This window comes from Ixodes scapularis, unplaced genomic scaffold (assembly GCF_016920785.2).
Source record: "Ixodes scapularis isolate PalLabHiFi unplaced genomic scaffold, ASM1692078v2 PGA_scaffold13__105_contigs__length_92229423, whole genome shotgun sequence".
In the NCBI taxonomy this organism is placed as follows: Eukaryota; Metazoa; Arthropoda; class Arachnida; order Ixodida; family Ixodidae; genus Ixodes; species Ixodes scapularis.
The window spans coordinates 54,935,883-54,955,280 of record NW_024609839.1 but is presented as its reverse complement, the minus strand read 5'-3'; positions in this window follow the sequence as shown (position 1 = coordinate 54,955,280).

The window sequence follows — 19,398 nt, the reverse complement described above, 5'->3', positions numbered from 1 at the left end:
TTTAATTTTGTTGCGCGCTGCAGGGAGCGATGATTGGTCGGTGACCAGCTGTTCCCTCCGCGCACAGAGGCTCTGAAGTGGTTCGAAACGGTGGGGGGGATGGGGGAAAGCGGGAACTGACGAGGAGTTAATGAATGTACGGGCCGGTGGCTTAACAGACGGGGCCGAGGGCAGTGCGTTGTCCAGGAGGGTGTATCGATTCATAGCCGAGCTTCTCCGATGTAAATGGCGAGCGGGAAGTGTGCCGCCGGGCTTCATCTTGGCCCCGAGCATTGAAATGCCAAGTAATCTCCCGGTAATTCTCTCACCTCTCCTCCTCCCTTCCTCTCTCGCTTTCGGCCTCTCGGGATTGTTAAAAGAGGTTGATGCGAAACTTGATGACCTCTGTAGTCGCTCACAGCCGGTCGGAAGCGAAGGACCTGGTGCGTCCCCGAGCGCCTTAAGCGGCGCTCACAACAATAAAGCCGTTATCCAGTCTTGTACGCGTTCCTGAAGAAAAAAAAAAAAAAAGTAATAAATTAGAAGTACAATTACCCTTGGTAAAAAAGTATCATATTAAATTATTTGATTACCCGAGAGGAAAAGTAATTAGCCGTCAGTCGAGGAAGCAGGCGTCACTTTTTTTCAAATGCTTGAGATTTTCAAGACGTCATACCTTTTTTCCAGTTCGAAAACGGGTCTTTCGGGCTGTGCAATATTGGATTATAATCGCCGGATTCCGAAATCTTCCGTGTCCGGCGTCTTTATGCAGACCATGCTCCCTGTCGCAGATTTTGATCGCGGACTGCTTGTAGCATGATCGGAGATCCAAATGACGCGCCATTAGGAAGGGCGAAGGGAAATTAGTAATGGCTACGAGTCATTTCAAATTACTGTCGAAAGTAATCAAATTACTCCTATGGTTACTACCGGATTAATCGAATCCAATGATTATAAAAGTACTGCATAAAGTAATGTGTTCCTCGTATAATGAATAGCGTACAAAATTGTCGTAGTCACACCGATCGAATATCACCGAAAAGACGGTGTTTGCTACAGACGCGACGACAGCAGACTCGTCTGCAGGCACTAACATCCCCCCCCCCCCCCCCTAAAAAAAAGTTTTAGATTTAGTTATTGTCAGGCGATTCATTATTGTAACAGAAGTATGGGGGCCTTGAACGCGTCTTGGACTGGTGTGTTTAGCGGGTTCAAAAAAGGGGTCCCTCGAATTTCGCCTGATGACGTCATACAAGTGTCATGCTCTCACCAGTCGCGATCCTGGCGGCGTCCCAACAGCTGCGGTGCATGTGGCAGACACGTGTTCTCCTCCAGATCGCTCTCCAGTGTGGCAGTCTACGGAAGCTTCGGCAGCCAGAAGTTGGGACGCCGTGACGACAGCGACACTTGCGTTCGCCTGTGATACTCGCAACCTTCTCGTTACCATTTCTACGACCAACCACCAGGATCGCGACATGCAAAAGCGTAACACTTCGACTTCTGTGACGTCATTTGTTGCCATATCGGGACCACTTTTAAGGTATGGGCAGCGTGGAACACTAAACATACCAGTCGAAGACGCGCCCTAGGCTACATCGTCAGAAGACTGCCCAATCACTATTTTGCTAAAGTGTCACGTATATTTTTTTTTACAAAGTCAGCAAACGCAACAGCTCGAAACTGAAACTGGACTGGGGAGGAACAAGACACATAGAGGAGGAGAAAGTTATCGGAAGGCACGTGGCTGTGCTACTTTTATTTTAATAAACTTTTTTTTTTTAGCTACAAAAGATGAGTATCATATTGTTTATTTTTCTGATTGATCGCGCGCTTTCAATAACCCACGACTGGGATTATCGTTGGTGGTTGTGTCTAAACCACGGAGAACGGCACGTGACTACGAAGAAGAGAGTGAGCGCGACTTAAACCGGCTAATTATCAATCGGCGGTGTTCGAGTGGAAAGAAAACAAATTTTGAGCGTGTGTTCTGGGTAGTTTGGCTCTCAAGAACACCGCAAAGTTTCCTCGTCCCTGCACGCGCTCAACTTCGCAACTTTTGACGAAAAATCCCCCGCGATCCCTAGGCGGTGCACGAGAGCACGAGACAGCGCGGAGAGGCGAGCGCTCACGCCGCTCGCTGTACGTTGTCTTTGAGCTCTCTAGCGCCGACAATCCCGTCATGCCTCGCCCCGGCAAGGAGCGAGAGCAGACGACGAGAGTTCGTCTGCTACGATGCGGCATTCGCACAGCGGAACTGAAAGAAAAAGTTGGTTTTCTGCTCGAAATCGCGTCAAGCGGGCCACAAACTCAAACGCGAGCTTAAATTGTAAGCGTCTGATATTTCACGAAGGGAGGAATCGAGGACACGTGCTTTATTTGCAAAATTTGAGTCGCTATGTTGCCATACAAACGCTGAAACATACCAGTGTGTAATGAAAGGCTCAGGACAAACACAGAGGCCGCAAGATCTCACATCATCCGTGTGCGGGCGAAAAGTGGAACATTTGTCGACAAAGCTCCCACAGCAGAAACCTGTGACGCATTCACTCAGCGTCCGAGAAAGCTAAGCATGGAGACGTTGCCCGAGGCTTGAGCAAAGTCACATTTGAACGGCAGCTATCTTGCCCCGTCGTAGTTTGTTTGAGAAAGCTCTCGTTGGAGGTCAACGCCCTCACCAGGGAAATAAAAAATCTTACGAAACGTATTGCTAGATATTCCAACGAACTAGATATAAGCCGCTGCCTTTCAATGGTTCACTCATAATACCATGCTTAAAACGAAGCAAGGACTTGCGCGTCAATTGTCTCAAGTGTATGCTGTTTTGTAGTCAGCTGGTTTCGGAAACTTACGCCGTCTGTAGATATCTCTGACTGCCGAGTTTCTTAATTGGAAGTCATCGCAAATGTAAGTTTCACGTTGCAGCAACCAACGTTTGTAGATAAACGACGGCAGCGACTGCACTCTCGCATTCCCACCCATCACGACGAACAAAAAGGCTCTAGTTTCGGCTTGAGGTCGGTATTTTCTACAACATCTATGGCGACAGCATCAGTCTGCACTCGGTGCATTCGGCAAGTTCGTTCGGGGCCGCTTCTCTGCGCCGCACTCCGCGGGTGCAATGCATTAGAACTCTCACAGTACAAGTTTGGATCGCGGATCGGGAGCCCGTCGCTGGCATCACCGGCGGCCATTACTTGACAACAGGCAATACACGCACGTCTAAGGGAGAGACACGCAAAAGTAGGAAGCTTGTACGCGGTGCTCGAAAGTGAGTATTTTATGACATGCTGCGATCATTATTTCGGATGCTTGGGGATAAAATAGACATTCGCCAAATGTTCAATCATCAATTAAAAAAGAATCGGCCGGAGCATCATTGATTTTACCGACGGCGCTTGCTTCGGTTGCTAAATAAATGACACGTTCAGCGACGGAACGGCACGCTCCGAGTTTCAGTTTGTCACGGAAGCCCTTACAGCAGTTCAAAGAAAAAGTTTTTACCAGAAGTATTATGTACAAGCGGTTAAAACGATGCAAATGTCCTCAGTAAAAGCCTTCTAACTTATTGTTTGCTGAGCTCTGATGACTCCGAGATCACGTGTAACTCCACAATAACTCTCGGCAACCCTTGTCTCATTAAACACATCACAGTTAACGCCCAACAAAGTCGCCCTCGACCCTCAACCACACAACATTTATTTAAAAAAAGATTGGTATTCTAACGCGTTTATTATTCTTGCCCACAATATTGACTGTTATTTGCGGAAACACGATAGAAGTGTCAAGGTAGAGAACAACGTACTAACGTAATAAAATTGAGTTTTCCCGTTTTTCCTATAGCAATCATTAGCTCGTGTCAAACGATGACTGCCGGTGGTGCCGCTCGACCCCAGCAATACAGGCCTCTATCCGCGATCTAGCCCCCTAAGAGATCAGTGGTGCCAGTGCTATTAGACGTAAATCGTTTATTTGCATCGGTGCGCCCCTTTCCTGCCGGATGTCGGGACGAGGCGCAAAACCGTACATTTGGCCAATATTGGAGCCGGTTTTTGGCCGAAATCGCCTCGACACTGGCCAAGTAGTGACGTGCTGTTTCGGCGGCTCGTTTGTGTAATTTATTTGTTCAGTCATTTTATTGGGTCGCGGGCCACTGTGTACACCCCAAGTAAGAAGTGTAATGTGGTAATTACACCTTTACAAGAAGGACTATTGTAGTTTTACATCTTTATAAATAGGTGTAGTGCATTAAAACACGTTTTAAGAAACGTGTTTAAAAAATCACACATTTTTAAGGGTGTGAGGTTTACATTTTTTTATAAGGTCTATCGCTACACTTATTAGTGTTAGTTATGGGACACCTCACTTACATGCATAAAGATGTGAAAATGTTTAATACGTATATACATCTAACTGAAGAAAATCTCCTTCATGTGATTACATCGCGTGTCGATGAAACGATCTGTCGATGACACGTCGTTCGATGAACTGTTTTCACTGCCAATGAGTGCCGACTGCCAGTAGAATTTCGGGGAAATAATTGTGCCGGCCGCCGGGAGACTCCACCCTACCCAAGAATTGCCGCGGTTCTTGTTTGTTTTCCAACATTCTGAATTGTATACCTTAGTAATACCTCTTCGGATATTACAAAAAAACACACACAAAAAAAAAACGATGGCAGCCGTAACAACTCTGACAGCCCGGCTAACAGTCATGTGGGAGACTGACAGGTTCTCGCCAGTCGCCACCATATGTCCCGAAAGCTCTGTTCCAAAGAACCGGAGCGCGCAGAGAACTTCTTCCACGGTCATGGTAGACGCGATTCTCCACCGCCTCGAAGTCAGGGCGCCGAACGAAGCTCGTCGCAGAGTCAACGCACAACGGCTTTCGATAGCCGGTGCTGTCGCCGAAAGTCGTCGTCGGGGAGTTGAAAGGCGTCCCGGTGCTCTCGGTAGTGACGCCGACGATGGCAGAAGATAAGCTCGGCCACAGCGTACGGTACCGCCATGTTGACAAAGTTTAACTTCACCTCGATCCGAAGCGAAGATCTCGAGCTCAAACCACGGCTCTCGCAAAGTTCGGAAACGTCACTTTTACGTCAGCGACAACTTCGACAAACGAGGTTTCTAATCACTTTTTTTCTTTTTACACAGCCTTTGGAGGGATTTGAAGCTTCAACAGGTTGTCCAGGGACGATCTGCAATGCATTAATTTTAGCTTGGAGGAGGGATGTAGGGAAAAACGGGCGCTACGTCATCGGCGAAGCCGATCAATCAGCGGGCTCCTCGCGCCCCTCACGCGCTGCACGCGCGCCCCGATGAACCTAGCTATTTTCTGCCGCTCTCAAAGAAATGAGCGTTCTAATGATTGACACCTCGCTCGGCGCGACGTCAGCGTCGCGAGAGTCCAATCAGCGCGTTCCGCAAACTTCGGGCACGAGGTTGTGCTCGACGAGTTTAGCAACCCTGCGCTCGAAAAAATCGATTAAGAATGCAGTTGATATTTCACTGGCCTTCACTATAGTGAGTGGCGGCTTAAGAAACCCGGGGCGTGGCCTATCATGTTAATTCACGGTTCTCGCTTCGTGATTTGTTCTTCGGCGTTCTCCTCGGCTGATGCCGCAATCTGATTGGCGGCGAAGGACAATGAAATGATCTGCGTTTCTTACGGTGTCAGCGACAAGAGTTTTGACTTGACCTGGAGTCTCCTTGTTTCTGGAAGTACTAAAGTTACTCGTGACTCCCACTATGGCTTTATCCCCTTTCCTATGGCGCCCTCTGTTTGTCCAAGTTTCCTTCCAGGGAACCTTTGAATCAGGTCTCTGATAGAACGGCAGATCTCGGTAGATCTCGGTAGATCTCGGTAGATTTCGGTACATCTGACAGGTCTCTGACAGATCTACCGAAATTGGTGGAGAGAAAGGGAAGTGTTGAAAAGAAATGGTGAATTGAGAAGGTAAGTTGCTTTTTAATTTTTTACTCCGTGAGTCTAATTCAGTAGCGTATATAACGAAAGACCTGTTTTCAAATCGCGAGAAAAACACCTTTTGTTTTGGAAATCTGTAGTGATAGGAAAAGTATAAGCGTTACTTTTCAAAGTAGCTGTTAATTACTTTTTTTTTTTTGTAAGTCATCAAGTCAATCGATCGAACTGAACACTTTTTAAGCCAGAGCAATTGTAATTTTATTCACAAACCTCTTTCGAGGAATGGGGAGAAGACTGGTTTAGGCCCACTGCAGCCACTGGGAAACTCAAGAAACGGAAAATGGTGGCATTTGCAGATGCCACCATTTTATTGGCCATGAAGCGATAAGATGAGCACGACTCACCACACTCTGCGATTCTTAAGTTGTCGGCAACCATAGGTGGTGTCGGTGGCGCAGTTCCGTAAGTGCCTTGAGAAACGGTAGTGACAAACGTTGCAGAATTGATTCCGAGAGGAAAAAAAAAATAAGAAAGAAACACCAGCAAGATTTCACGATCACCCCCGCCGGTCTGTATACGCCCAAATGGTCCCCGGAGGACTGCTCGAAGTAAGCGCGGCGAGACGAGGGCCAGGCCCGGAATGCCTTTCTTTCGTTCGGGTTGCTGTAAATCGCTGGTCTCTAAAAACGTGTTCCTTGTTGACTCCGAACCTCCTCTCCCCACCTTCCTGCCTTCCTTGTCCTCCCCCTCTACACTGCCTGGACGGGGGATCCCCGAGGACGACTTTTGGGTGAAACGCTTTTCGGGTTTCCGACACCCGGACCCCGGCCGAGTCGTCTAGGAGGCGGCGGATGCTGTCGTGAAAGAATCGCATTAATCACGGCCCCGAGTTCTTTGTCTATATCGATTGTGCTTCGCAGCGACGTTGTCTCTTTTTTTTTTCTTTCTTTTTTTGCTATCTCGAAGCAACGAGCTCACAGAATACTTTTAAAACATCCCGTAATAAAACAAATATATTGGTCGACTATTTTTTTTTTAGCAACATTTGTGTCTTTTGAATTTGAGACCAATACTATCCCGGAAACTGACACAGAAAAAACTAAATATAAATGATAAAAGTATATTGGTATTCACTTGTTATTTTCCGCTGGTTGTTACATGAAGGAGTCTCGCAGCAATGCTAATTTGTGGAATAGCTTCTGAGTGACGCGAGTTGAACCCCTAAAGCCGGGGCCACATGCTCGTAAATCATAAAAAGTACATTCTACAAACAGGATTCACCGCAATATTCGTTGTTCTAATGCCGCGTGTCAAGTTGACCTGGGGGGCCGTCTTATTTTATGTGACCTTAGCTTAAGGGAGATGAATTGTCGTTTAATTTTCCTGTAGGCTCCAAATACCCCAAAAGACAGAACAAGATTTTTGGAGATTTTACCATGACTTTTTAAAAAGGCGGTCAACATTACTTGCAATGGGATATTTCAACCGTGTTTGTAATGCCGACGACCGATCGGTGTAACCGTCTGGGTAGGACGGAAGTGGTACTATTCTTCAGGGCATTCTTTAAGACCATAACCTTGTTGATGTAGTTTATAGAAAGGTTGAACCGATACATTATACTTACTTCCAAAGAATCTCCGTCACACGCTTGAATATAATGTATCAGGTACTACAAATCACTTTACGAATAGTTATTATGTTAAGCCACTGCTTTTTTTTTACCATTACTAAGTATTAGCCTGTATTGGTTCACGGAAACACCGACGTATTTAGCAACACTGGGAGTTCTGGAAGCTCAGTCTAAAACTCCCGAGTGATGAGCAATTCACAAAAAGGATTCCCGAATATTTAACCACTACTCTGGAGAACTCTGGCATGCAGATATTTGCAAGATGGGACATTTTTAAACAAGAGGCCAAGAAACTACACGAATAAACGCTCAGCGATCATGTCAGATATTCATAAACAACAGCAAGATCTCTTTTAGTCGTTAGTAGCTCTACACGAGCTTGAATGCCAAAACCCTGGTGTATAGAGCGACGACATCAACTAAGCGCGAGCCCAACTACAAAAAGCACGGAACAAAAAAGTATCGAGTAACTTTAATTCAGTCTCGGAAAAAAAAAAAAAAAAATACGGTTTCACCGTGGCGAGCAGCCTACAAAGCGGTCTCTAGATGTCGAAATGCGCTAGACGCTGGGAAGGGAAATGGTGGATATTAACGTCAACGGACTCACATTTACCAAGACAAGAGATATCGTAAAATATTTTCACCAGTTTTGCACAAGTATTTTTAAAAACGTAATACCCACGAAAGAGAAGACTGAAGTTTAACCGTTGTTAGCTCAAATGCCTACCCTTGACGAGGCAGGTCAAGAGCTAATTGACCGCTGGATATCTCTTAATTAAATACCACACCTCTCTAAGTCTCTCCCAAATGGGACCGGATGGTACCATTCGGTCCCGCACAAAAAAAAAAACAAGATATCATATCACCTGTTCTGCCCACTTATATTTCAGGAAGCCTATGTAGAAAAAACTCTCCCGCCTTCCTTTTACCAGGGACACATTACATTAGTACCAAAAGAAATCCAGAATTGCTTAAAGCGATGGAAAACTATAGGCCCATATAGCTGTGAAATGTTGATAATAGAATGTATGCCCAAGTACTCAGCAAAAGACTACAGCGTGTAATAGATAAGCTGGTACACTCTAAGAAAAAAAGTTGACCTCAAGGGACTAACGGCAGCATTTGGTCCTCTGAACTCCTAGTTGCTCCCCGAAAGGACCATCTGGCTCAAGCTAGGTACCGTGCGCAAAAGCTGGGGACTAACTGCGCTCGACTGGGACCAACCGATAGGCGTGCGTGAGCAAAAGCATCCATTAGTCCCCCTCAGACAGGGTGCATCTGTATGATTTAGTCCCCGAAGGCAAACGGAATGTTCGTCAGGAGGGCGGATGCTATTTCGCTTGTCTTGGGGATCGGCGAGACTCAGCCCAGCACGGCTGAAAGTGTTGACAAAACTCGGACAAAACTGGCGAATTTGTTTAATGTGCCACGAACGTTAAGACATTGCATAGTAGAGCTTCACACGTTGTGTGAATGCGAGTGAACGAATGTGTTGACTCGACTTCACCCAACTATCTCGTCAAAAATGATCTGTTGACATCCCACAAGTCCCATTTATGTAATTTGCCTTCGCGCAAAAAATGTGCATTTATCCAAACGCAACACCTCCAAATACTAACACTTTTGTTTTTCTTTTTAAAATTAAACTTAACAGTTTGTAGAAGCCACGCTTTTAACACCGGAGTCTCGCAGTCAGAATAAATGGTCACTTCAATCCCTAAAACTGTGCATACCCACCGGCGATATAAGTAGTCGCGCGATGCGACTAGATCGCATCGCAAAAAAAAATTAGATGGTCACACCGGCGTGTGCGATAAGCGAGTTCAGCGCCTTCGTTGGCGAGTCGTTTATAAAACTCTCGCTCCGAACGCCGTTGATTGGCTCAGCCGCTCCGCGACTAGATCGCATCGCAAAAAAGTCGGGTCGAGAAGGGACTGCTCAAATCGCGTCGCTTTTTGCACGCGATGGTCGCTTTTGCGATGAAAGCTATCGCGTGATTAAATCGCATCGCCGGTGGGAACGCGCCTCCGTCTCTGCGTGACAAACCTTTCTAGGTAGTCCAATGTCGAACTCAAAATCCGCAATGACACACTTGATGCACGGCACGTTCCACTTAAAGAGCACATTCAGGGCAGTATCCAGACGCCTTCATGCCATCGTCGTCGCTGTTTCCAAAACAATCCAGATGAACAACGACGAACGAACCACGCCCGGAACGTCACACCTGGCAGCACCCTACTAATACAAAACAAATGCAAACTAAAAAAAAAGCCACTCGAGAAAGCTGAAAATGCTTAAGAAAGAGAGAGAGAGAGAGAGAAAGAGAAAAGAAAAAAAAAGTGTTTGCTTGTATGTCACTCGACCGGCGTATTGAAAGCAGACTTGGACGTAGTTCAACTACTCTACTCAAACTACTGTAGTTTAACTACTTTTTTGAGTAACTTGGTAACTTTTAATTACAATTTGATTTGGGTAATTAGTAGTTTAATTTAACTACTTTTTTCAAGTAACTTCTACTTAAATTACTAACTACTTTCGAAATTATATAGCGCCGGCAGATGAAGAGGCATTCCCTAACATGGGGCCCCCCTTGTTCGGGAAGGCGTCCTTGGGTCAAGGTGGCGACGAGCAGCCAAAACGTAACACCGGCACGAACGAATACAGGAAGAGATGCTTAACAAGCCTTGGTCGGGTATTGACCTAATCCGGTAATTCACGCAGGCGCCGCGTTTCCAGCTGCAACCGTGAAATACGGGGACACTCCGAGAGTTGTTGTCTGTCTTTAGAGAGTTCTGACTCAAGCGGTAGGTTCCACGGGAGGCGCCACTGGAATGACCTCGCAGCTGGGCGCCCGTTCCCATGGTCGCCTTGTCGTCAGCGTATACGCCTTCGCAAAGCCGGACTCCCCCGCGCACAAACCCTGGCACGGATAATCCGTTCATGGAAGCATGTTCCCGCTTCCAGTTGCAACTGTATACGAGCGAGGATGCTTGTTCACGTAATTCTTCGTGTCCTTCCGAACATCCACGCCAGGGAGACCTCCTCTTTGTTAAAAACGATTTACTTGTCAGGCGTGTCAGAATATTGTAGTCGCCGGCGAGGATTGCGAGTTACCCTTGGGAGATCCTTTTGTTGGACCCGGCGTCAGCGGCGAAGTATACTTCGGTTCATCTTCTGTTGGACCAAAACATTTCTTTTTTCAGTAGCGTAGCACTAGCACTACAACGGGACGCGCAGTCGTCCGGATGATCTCATCGTCGTGGCGGGAGACTTGAACCCTTGACGGTCTGGTGCACTCGCTCAGCGTACTCTCAGAACGACGCCGGAATAAAGAGGGCCCAGTCATAACAATCCCAACTTGATGAAGAAAAAAAAAAAAAAAGGAGGAAAGTTTGTTATAAAAGACCTTCTACCCGAGGCAAACCTCACATGTTTCGTCATGGACACCTAAGATGCCGACACTCGCTTACTCGACCCTGCACAGCCTGTTTCTCAAATTCAACGCTGCCGTTCCATTCAGTGCCACGGTGGAACGTCTATTTAGCTTGGCTAGGGACGTCCTTAGAAGGAAAAGGGGAAAACTCTCCTATCAAGAACTTTGAAAGTTAATTGCTTCTGCGAGCGAATGAACTATTTTGGTGAAAACGCAAGCTATAAATAGACTGCATTTATTTTAGGCTCGCAGGGATTTTCATTCATCATAACTGCTGTTCATTTTGTTACCACAAAAATATAAAAAAGTAACTTCGAAAGTAACTTGAAAGTAACTCGCTACTTTTTAGACTAGTTAGTAGTTTACTCAATTACTATTACTAATGCGTAATTTCTACTCTACTCCAATTACTTTTGGCGTCGATACTCAGTAACTTAACTACCTTTTTTGAGTAATTTGTACATGTCTGATTGAAAGTGGTGACCTTCTCCCGGTCCTTGGAGCTCTTCGGTGTCCTTGTGTCGTGTGTAGTGGGAGCGGGAAAAGAGATTATCTTCTGTGCGCACTGCCCCATCCCCCCAATCCCCTACCCCGCATTCTTTGCTCCTTGGGGTCGGTCGGGAAAATGGGAAGTGTCTTTGTTTGAAAAGAACCTGTTTTTAGTAAGTTGAAAGTCGAAATACAGCCTTCGTCGGAGGCTGGTCGCCGTGTGTCGTCTCCGATCATGGCGGGATCCGGTTTGGATTCGCGGTACTGAAGCACTGCACTTGATCTGTTCCGAAGTCACAAGTCAAGGGAACTCGATTAAGGTATGTCGAAGTGCTTCTGTTTATGGTGTATTTATTAACTGCGGCTTCAGAAAGTGTTTTATTTTGAGCGCGTTCTCTAGCTTGCAAAGCGCGCGCCATGCTCTATTCTTTTTGGCAGCATGGTTGCTGATTTTGTTATGCAGCACCGAGACCTCATATTCAATCGTATCGAGCGAAACGCCAGTTCTATCTATGGCTTTATTTTTGTGTTTCGCAGACTTTGGCAGGATCGCTTGACTATAAACGCCTGTCTACACATGCAGCGGAGCGCTACAGGCATAGCGCTGACCTTGCGCTAAGCGCGTGCTGACGGGATCAGTCACCAGCTTTGTATCGCACCGACAAAACTCTTGCTCATGGCAGACGAAAAGTAGCTCATGACACGTGAGCAGCGCTACATCAGCGCTTCGCTGCGTGTGAGAACCGGCATTAATGGAGACATTTATTCGATTGTACACTAGACTTTCGCGTTGATGGCGGGAGATCGTGCCGTCACTTTGAAGCATAGTTTGAGCACGCACGCGCTGGGTCTGTAATTCGCAGCGAACGGTCTGCTAAAATATAATATTGCGCTGGTCTGCTGTCAACAGATCGCATGTTGGATGTGAACCATTGTAGCACTTATGCAGCCTATTTGTTAACTTATTATGCGTGTGTTGTAACTTATATCTCATATATTTGTCAAGCGATTGGGTATTTACGCAGCCCTGTTACTAATAATCCAAATTCCTCGCAAACAGGCAAGAAGCTGCCGGTGCCCCAATAAACGGTGCTGGGACCACGACCGGCTTGGACAGACGTCCTGGTGTCCAAGCCATCGTCGACGCGAGTGCACTCTTCGGAATTGGGCCTAATCGTGGATTCTACCGCCCAGGAACTTCGACTTCAGTCATCCTTGAATGAGATGTGTATCTACGAGACAATAAAGCTACGTTTAACCTGAACTCCACTATTTCGTTTCGGAGATTTGTGGCTCGGGACCAAATGTAAAGAATAAAAACCTTTAGTCCCGGAAGCCTAAATCCAAGGGCGCAACGTTTAGACCCAGGGGTCCAAGTGCAAGGGCCTAACAGTTAGTCCTCGGGGTTCATTTGAAACGGTGTAACAGTTAGCCCCAAAGGGCCTTTGGGACTAAGTGTAAGGGCCTAACAGCTAGTCCTCAAGGTGTAACTGAAAGGGTGAAATAGTTAGTCCCAAAGGTGCTTGTGTGAGGGACTAACTGCCGGGGCGCAACAGTTGCTCCCGTTACAGTTGCTCCCCTAGGGGACTAATGGTGGTGGCAGCGCATTTGGTCCCCCGAGGGACTAAGTCGCGCTCCCTTTTTTCTTAGAGTGTAGGTGAACACCAAACGTGTGGGCACGCGGCCGAACTATCCAAACAACTGTGCGTGTTGCCAACTCTATACTGGAGTGTGTGTCACAGAATAGTGAACAAGTAGCACCTTTACAAATAGATCTCAGAAAAGCCTTTGACCGCGTAAGCACTAATCTTTGTTTGGGATCCTCAAGCATGTCAGCATAGGAACGACTGTTCTAGAAGGAATTCAGCTCTGCCATTTAAAAAGTTCAACGGTATTCACCATCAATAATATACTCTCTGATAAAATTAGAATAAGATAACCTGTCAGGGCAAGGTTGCCCACTTTCTTCGATGTTTTTCGCTTTGTACACCCGTGAGCGATATGAAGGGGAACAGCCCCCTTCTTGTTTTTGGCGCTCTTGCAAGTTTTGGAACAAGCTCTGTTCCAGAAGAGGGCTAGAACGCAAAGTTTAAACCCCCAAGTCACGTACCATTTGAGACGTTGAGAGTTGATATAGCTTTAAGGAGCCGTAAAACAGGCAAGAAATCAGGTAAACTGTTCACCTTCATATTGCCGGCGGGTGTACCTAGAGCCTTTATGCCTTAGCATCTTGACAAAATAAAAATTTCATGAATATTCGCTGGTCAATGTTGGAACAAAAGTTCTTGCGTATGCAGACGATGTTGCTTTTTTGTATTGACAAAGTGTTGAGAAATCCCTTGACCTAACGACACGCTACTGAACAATCACAGAAGCCTCAGTAAATCTGTCAAATGCAATGGCTTCTTGTATGGTTCCTGGGTCACAAGCCTCTTTGCGGGGATAGCATGGAGCCAGGGCGAAATCACATATCTCGGTGTACCGCTCTCACGAATTTTTAGTAGCAGATTCTACTGGTCCTCCCTCGCAACTACATTAAAAAGTAAAACAGACGCGTGGAAAGAAAGAGGTGTAACAATTTTTACTCGAGCTAGTGTTTGCAATATGTTTCTCGCTCCGAAGGTCATGTGCGTCCTTCAGGTGCTTCGCTGCACTCGAACCAGTATCCAGAAATTCCATAGAAAATTTGTCACATTATTATGGTGCTCGACTTGGAAGCGTGTTAGAAGGAATAACCTTCACCATCCTTTTGAGCACGATGGTTTAGGACTACGTCACATCTTTGTACGCAAATTGGTCTCCCGTGTCCTTTTAGTTAAAAATGTGAGTCACATCTCCTTCAATATCAGGCTGCAATTGCATCTTGTTGAAGGCTTAAATTATCTTGTTGTTTCAATGGGTGATACTTTCCATGGTAAACCTTGGGGAGTTTCGAAGAAGGTAGCCGATACCTTTAGCTTTCTCGAAACTTTGTTTTCGCTGGAATATTTGTTTAGCCTACCGAGAAAGACGTTGTCAAGAAGCATTACGGAAAGCATGTTCCCATTACCAATTTATCGAACTCGTTCTCCCCAGGACCCCATCAATGATGTTTTCAAAAAAGTGAAGAAGATGGGCGTGCCTTTTGTCACCGATACGTTTTTCTTCAAAGTACAGATTTTCACTTTACCCTTAAAAACTTACCTTCAAGAAAAAGGAACCTTTGTGCGCCGGAGAATAAACTGTCGACTTTGTAATAAGCCAGAAGCCATAAAACACTGTTTCTTTATTGCAATGATGCGTTCTTATTCTGGGATGTGCTGCAACTCACTCTTAAAAGAATCTGATACTTCAAAATTAAAGTCTCCGCTTCCTCAAATTTTCATAAGATGATGCTGTACTGTACGACATGTTTGCCCAATTAGTATTGCATAGTTTATATAAATTCAAGATGGTAGACAGACACGCAGAGAAACAACGTGCGACGAAGGTGGTCTTTTTAAAGCTGGTAGCGCAAGTGAGAATTCTATACGTTACCCTTTTCAGTTAACCCGACTGGTTCCCCAAGTTTGATGCATGCCCGGTCCTTCCAGATTTTTCAAGAGTACAATATTGGTGTGAGTGCATGTGTTTATGCGAAGGTGTGAGAATTGTTTTAGAATCATTGAGTTGGACGCTGTGGTGATATAACTGTGTATATATGTATTTTAATCAATAGCCGCTTGTCTAAGATTCAAAATTTGAGGTAAGTATGACAGTTGTATGTAAATAGACTTCGCGAAGAATGTTTTGACTGCAGGTACACATACAAACAAAAACATGCCTTTTGTTTTGCAAATATTTCTATGCAATAAAAATAAGAAGAGATCGGTAGCCGAAAGGGCGTGTCCACACCAGCTCGGAGCACGTGGAGCGAAATCTCGCGTTGCAAAACCCAAGGATCCTTAATTCAATCCTCACCCTTTCCCGTTCCGATATGAATGAGCATCGTTCTGGCGTGCGGTCGTGTACCACTACTGCGTGATGCACGTTAAAGACCCCAGGCTAGCGATTGTACCTAACTGGCTAAATTGCTCATCTACAGCTGAGAGACAAGTCACCCATTGAGACTGACTCACTTCCGACTGTATAACTATACACACAGCCATTTTTTTAAGACCTACAAACACCAAAAACAGAAATGATACACTATGGATGGAAAAGAGGTCTTCTCGAAAATTCTATAAGGTTGACATCCTGAGACGTAATGAAAAATACACAAAAAAATACTGCCTTTTTGGTTTGTTTGTAGAGCTTGTGCATTTTAGAAATTCAATTTTGCGCGCCCTTTCGGTTGCGTTTTTTGAACGGGACCGGACGAAAAGCTCTCTCCGCCGAGCGGTCAGTTTGAAGAGAGATATGAAATATTCCTGCTTCTACTCGTGGGTCTGCAATTCAACTTTCTCGCGCAACTTTGGCCACTCCCGAGAAAAAAAATTTGGAAATCGCCATAAAAAAAGTCACTGTATAAAAAATTATGGGGCTGTCTTTTGACCCAGAGACTTATTCTGCCTAATCGCAAAATGTTCTTACAAAACGAACTTTCCGGGAACCTTATAAAATGGCACTCGACGTTCGAGCGATTCGGTGGGACGAGTTTTTCAGAAGTGGCAGCTTTGAAGTTCGTACGGCAGAACCCTAGATCGCAAACTAGGACATCGTTATGTAAAATCTTAATGAGAGCAACTTTGATATCTCCGCGCACTCCTTTAGTCACTAAGGTGTCATTCAGGTTAAACATATACCGAACTCCCCCCCCCCCCCCCCCCCCCCAAAAAAAAAAAAAAAAATTAAGTGCTCGGTTGAGAGGGGTATAACACAATAAATACTTCATAAAAAAAAAAGAGGACTGCCATCTTTTTGTTGCGAGTCTCAGTTCAGCGGTCTTGAAAGGTGCATTTATTTCGCAGTCGGCGTTTTTAAACAAACAAGTATATTTCGGAATCGCTCGTAACTCTTACGGCATTTTTATTGCTTTAAAAGTGTTTTTGTTTTTGTTTTTACAAGGGGGAGGAGGGATGGTTATTTAGCGAACTGCCTATACTATCTAGGCACTTAATTTTTATTTTAGTTTTTTAAGGGAAAAATAGTGTCTTCTTTCATGTGGTTCTAAGAATGGCATAGTGCGCTCGGATTTTACAATCCTCATGTTGTTAAGTAATGCGTAAGACGACTACCACGCGAGGGCGCTATGCTGTGAGCCGGAAACGCAAACTTTGCTTGACAATTCCAAAATTGTGAGGTGACAACGTTCTCTCTTTTCTTGTTCCCTTAAGTAAGTTATCGGACCTTCTATCGTAACACGCACGACTCCGTACTTTGCCGCGGTTAGAAGCGACTCTAGGACTAGACCGAATGCACTTCATAAAAATTACGCTTATAAGTACCTAAAGTGCCTCAATGTTCCTTGGCTGGCGGCCGTCCCAGAGCGGAGGCAACTCTGTCGCCCGCTAGCGAGGCCGCCATCTCGCCTCCCGTTCATAAGCAGCCGTGTATGAACTGTTTACCCAGTCACTGAACATTAGCACCAGCGAAATGACGTGAGGGGTAACTTTATGAAAGCGCAGCGTCATGCGTTCCGTTAAGTATGTGTTTGTTTTTGGTGGTGCGCCTAACGATAATACGAAAACATTAAATAGCTGACTGCATTTGCGACGTTCCATCGCGTTACCGAGTCGAAGAAACCTTAATTAGGAATACGCTATCCCAACCTCAACGAGTGCTTCCTAATTCGGCATTTCCACGCGCACTCAGCGATCCACCGGTCTCACGCGTCTGGAATAGCGTCTCCGACTAGTGTGTTTACAGAGTTAAAAAACAAGAAAAAGTGGACCCTTAATTTCCACTTGATGACGTCATAGAAGTGTCGCGCTGTCGACTACTGCGATCCTGGCCGTGTCACAAGAGCACTGGGGGATGTGGCAGATATGTCTGTTATGCTGCAGGTCGCTCTCTCCAGCTGGACAGTCCACGGAAGCTTAGGCATTAGTTGGGACTCTGGGACGACCGCGTCACTTGCGTTTGCTACGTGCTTATTGCGGGAGCTTCTGCGATTGACCACCAGGACCGTGACAACCGACAGCGTGGCACTCGGGCTTTGGTGACGTCATTTGTTTGACCACGCCGGGATCGCTTTCGAAGAGGTCCAAACAAAGTGATAGACGCCCAAACAAAATGCTAAAGTTTTACTTTTTTGTTGTTATTTTATTTAAAAGTTATAAGTCATTATCTGAATATTTTACTGGAAAATGGGACCTCTTTTCACTCGTTTTCGACAACTGGCTCCATTCACCTCTATGTATTATGCGAGCTCCGTCGGCCATAATTATTCCATTTAAAAGTTCAAAAACTATGTTATAACTTTGGATTAAAATGACGCTTTGTTCTGAAAATTTGGCATCTGGATCGAACTGCTAGCGCTACATCTTGGCAAGAATGGGCGTCGGGAATGCGTAATTTACTTTTGGGGTGAAGGAAAAACCTTGTACAATGTTTCTTGGGACACCCTGTAAATTAACTTGGTTACAAAACTGTGCTTACACAAAGATTCCGCCCCCCACCCCCCGGTCTGCTTCTCGTCGTCTGATACGGCGCCGTTTTGGGGACGGCTGCTATGGTACCTGCATATATTTTACGAAATACATATGTTTTCAAACACAACGTCTAGATGGCACTTTACCATCATCTATGGCAGAGCTATATATAGGGGAAGGGTCTGGGCATCTATTGTCCTCGGTGACCTCTCGCCGTACCATCGCTCCACCCAAGCTCCTTTGATAGAACTGGCATCAGGCTTAGTAATCGCCTAGCAACTGAAAACGCCGGTAGATCGGCGCTGGTCCGTCTGCCTTTTACAATTTCAGGGCAAGGCGCGCGCAAGCAGAGTCACATGACATCCTGCGTACAGACCCTTGTTTTTAGATATTATGGTGAAAAAATTGTCGGTTGTTGTGCGCTTGAATGTTCCAATCACAGTCGTCACGGTTTTCCCCCTTTTTTTATAATTAAAAAACAATAATAAACCAGAACGTCGCTAAATATGGTTGGATAAAATCAAGCGGAACAATAGACCTTTTCGCCGAATCACCCAAATATACAAGAGCATGCTGGGAAAGTGGGTACAGTCTCTGCGCGTGCTGGCGTGTGCAACTGCAACTGTTCGAAAGCAAACATTTAAAACAGATGGTACTTTGCACACGTGTTCTATAAACACTTTATTTTGGGTATATACTTATATTTACTTCGAATCTTTTGTGCAGAGAAGGCGAGCGCGTTTACCTTCGTTTCCAGCATTCTTTTAGATGCTTGGAGAATTTAGTGAAAGGTCTATTATGGATGCTCACGGAAAGGTCCAGTCTTTGTGAGGTAAGAATGCTTGTTTCATCTTGAAACTTAGTATATAATAGAATTTTTGTCGTATACTGCGACGAAAACTAGCGAACTAGTTGCTACACAAAGCTCGCATCTAATGTATAATATGAACAATTGCAGCACGAGACAGGAATGTCTCATCTGTGAAACCTTTCCCCCTGACTTCTTATCCAAACCGCGAAGGGAATGATTTTGTTATTTAATGGCCGTCCAATAAATATTATTTTTGTATCAAAAATCTCGTTTTGTAGTCTTTTTTTTCCAATAATTAATATGCATTAATATAAATATGAATTCTACAGTCACAGCACCGTTAGGAACGGGAAATTAATTGAGCTGAATCTATTTATGTGCGAAGATCCGCCTGACGCTAAGTCGCTCGGTGTAACATTCCGTTATAAAATAGGTGGATAACTTCGCTTAAAAAGTTAGTGCCGGCGCCATTTTTATACCAGCCCTTCTAGCACAAACCTTCATTAATTTTCTTTCTTTCTTTGTAACCTTCAGGCTTCCTAGATGTTCCTAGAACAAGATCACTGTTTCATTGCTGAGAGAG